The sequence below is a fragment of the Phyllobates terribilis genome, unplaced genomic scaffold, assembly GCF_046119375.1.
Source record: "Phyllobates terribilis strain yellow unplaced genomic scaffold, ASM4611937v1 Scaffold_7638__1_contigs__length_36331, whole genome shotgun sequence".
Taxonomy (NCBI): Eukaryota; Metazoa; Chordata; class Amphibia; order Anura; family Dendrobatidae; genus Phyllobates; species Phyllobates terribilis.
Genome location: NW_027370378.1, coordinates 17,315 through 20,000, shown reverse-complemented (window position 1 = coordinate 20,000; position 2,686 = coordinate 17,315).

The window sequence follows — 2,686 nt, the reverse complement described above, 5'->3', positions numbered from 1 at the left end:
CATACTAGAACCTCATTTTGTGGAAGTTTTCACAAAATTGTGAAATTTTCAAAAAAGTCAGAAATTTTGCAAAAACGACTAAGTATCAAGGACTCATCGCGCGAATCGCTCTGGAACTGAAATCGGATGCGCGCACTGACATGCTCCCCTCTCTGGAAGTCTGACACATGTGTGAAAATTTTCTAAGTCCCCAAAAATTTTTTTTTTCAACTTTTTTTCAATTTTCCCCCTGTGGGATATATATTTTACCCACACTTTTGGAGCCCTCCTGGGATGCCCTCTAACATACTAGAACCTCATTTTGTGGAAGTTTTCACAAAATTGTGAAATTTTCAAAAAGTCAGAAATTTTGCCAAAAACGACTAAGTATCAAGGACTCATCGCGCGAATCGCTCTGGAACTGAAATCGGATGCGCGCACTGACACGCTCCCCTGTCTGGAAGTCTGACAAAAGTTGAAAAATTTTCTAAGTCCCCAAAAATTTTTTTTTTCAACTTTTTTTCAATTTTCCCCCTGTGGGATATATATTTTACCCACACTTTTGGAGCCCTCCTGGGATGCCCTCTAACATACTAGAACCTCATTTTGTGGAAGTTTTCACAAAATTGTGAAATTTTCCAAAAAGTCAGAAATTTTGCAAAAACGACTAAGTATCAAGGACTCATCGCGCGAATCGCTCTGGAACTGAAATCGGATGCGCGCACTGACACGCTCCCCTGTCTGGAAGTCTGACAAAAGTTGAAAAATTTTCTAAGTCCCCAAAAATTTTTTTTTTCAACTTTTTTTCAATTTTCCCCCTGTGGGATATATATTTTACCCACACTTTTGGAGCCCTCCTGGGATGCCCTCTAACATACTAGAACCTCATTTTGTGGAAGTTTTCACAAAATTGTGAAATTTTCCAAAAAGTCAGAAATTTTGCAAAAACGACTAAGTATCAAGGACTCATCGCGCGAATCGCTCTGGAACTGAAATCGGATGCGCGCACTGACACGCTCCCCTGTCTGGAAGTCTGACAAAAGTTGAAAAATTTTCTAAGTCCCCAAAAATTTTTTTTTTCAACTTTTTTTCAATTTTCCCCCTGTGGGATATATATTTTACCCACACTTTTGGAGCCCTCCTGGGATGCCCTCTAACATACTAGAACCTCATTTTGTGGAAGTTTTCACAAAATTGTGAAATTTTCAAAAAGTCAGAAATTTTGCCAAAAACGACTAAGTATCAAGGACTCATCGCGCGAATCGCTCTGGAACTGAAATCGGATGCGCGCACTGACACGCTCCCCTGTCTGGAAGTCTGACACATGTGTGAAAATTTTCTAAGTCCCCAAAAATTTTTTTTTTCAACTTTTTTTCAATTTTCCCCCTGTGGGATATATATTTTACCCACACTTTTGGAGCCCTCCTGGGATGCCCTCTAACATACTAGAACCTCATTTTGTGGAAGTTTTCACAAAATTGTGAAATTTTCAAAAAGTCAGAAATTTTGCCAAAAACGACTAAGTATCAAGGACTCATCGCGCGAATCGCTCTGGAACTGAAATCGGATGCGCGCACTGACACGCTCCCCTGTCTGGAAGTCTGACAAAAGTTGAAAAATTTTCTAAGTCCCCAAAAATTTTTTTTTTCAACTTTTTTTCAATTTTCCCCCTGTGGGATATATATTTTACCCACACTTTTGGAGCCCTCCTGGGATGCCCTCTAACATACTAGAACCTCATTTTGTGGAAGTTTTCACAAAATTGTGAAATTTTCCAAAAAGTCAGAAATTTTGCAAAAACGACTAAGTATCAAGGACTCATCGCGCGAATCGCTCTGGAACTGAAATCGGATGCGCGCACTGACACGCTCCCCTGTCTGGAAGTCTGACAAAAGTTGAAAAATTTTCTAAGTCCCCAAAAATTTTTTTTTTCAACTTTTTTTCAATTTTCCCCCTGTGGGATATATATTTTACCCACACTTTTGGAGCCCTCCTGGGATGCCCTCTAACATACTAGAACCTCATTTTGTGGAAGTTTTCACAAAATTGTGAAATTTTCCAAAAAGTCAGAAATTTTGCAAAAACGACTAAGTATCAAGGACTCATCGCGCGAATCGCTCTGGAACTGAAATCGGATGCGCGCACTGACATGCTCCCCTCTCTGGAAGTCTGACACATGTGTGAAAATTTTCTAAGTCCCCAAAAATTTTTTTTTTCAACTTTTTTTCAATTTTCCCCCTGTGGGATATATATTTTACCCACACTTTTGGAGCCCTCCTGGGATGCCCTCTAACATACTAGAACCTCATTTTGTGGAAGTTTTCACAAAATTGTGAAATTTTCCAAAAAGTCAGAAATTTTGCAAAAACGACTAAGTATCAAGGACTCATCGCGCGAATCGCTCTGGAACTGAAATCGGATGCGCGCACTGACATGCTCCCCTCTCTGGAAGTCTGACACATGTGTGAAAATTTTCTAAGTCCCCAAAAATTTTTTTTTTCAACTTTTTTTCAATTTTCCCCCTGTGGGATATATATTTTACCCACACTTTTGGAGCCCTCCTGGGATGCCCTCTAACATACTAGAACCTCATTTTGTGGAAGTTTTCACAAAATTGTGAAATTTTCAAAAAGTCAGAAATTTTGCCAAAAACGACTAAGTATCAAGGACTCATCGCGCGAATCGCTCTGGAACTGAAATCGGATGC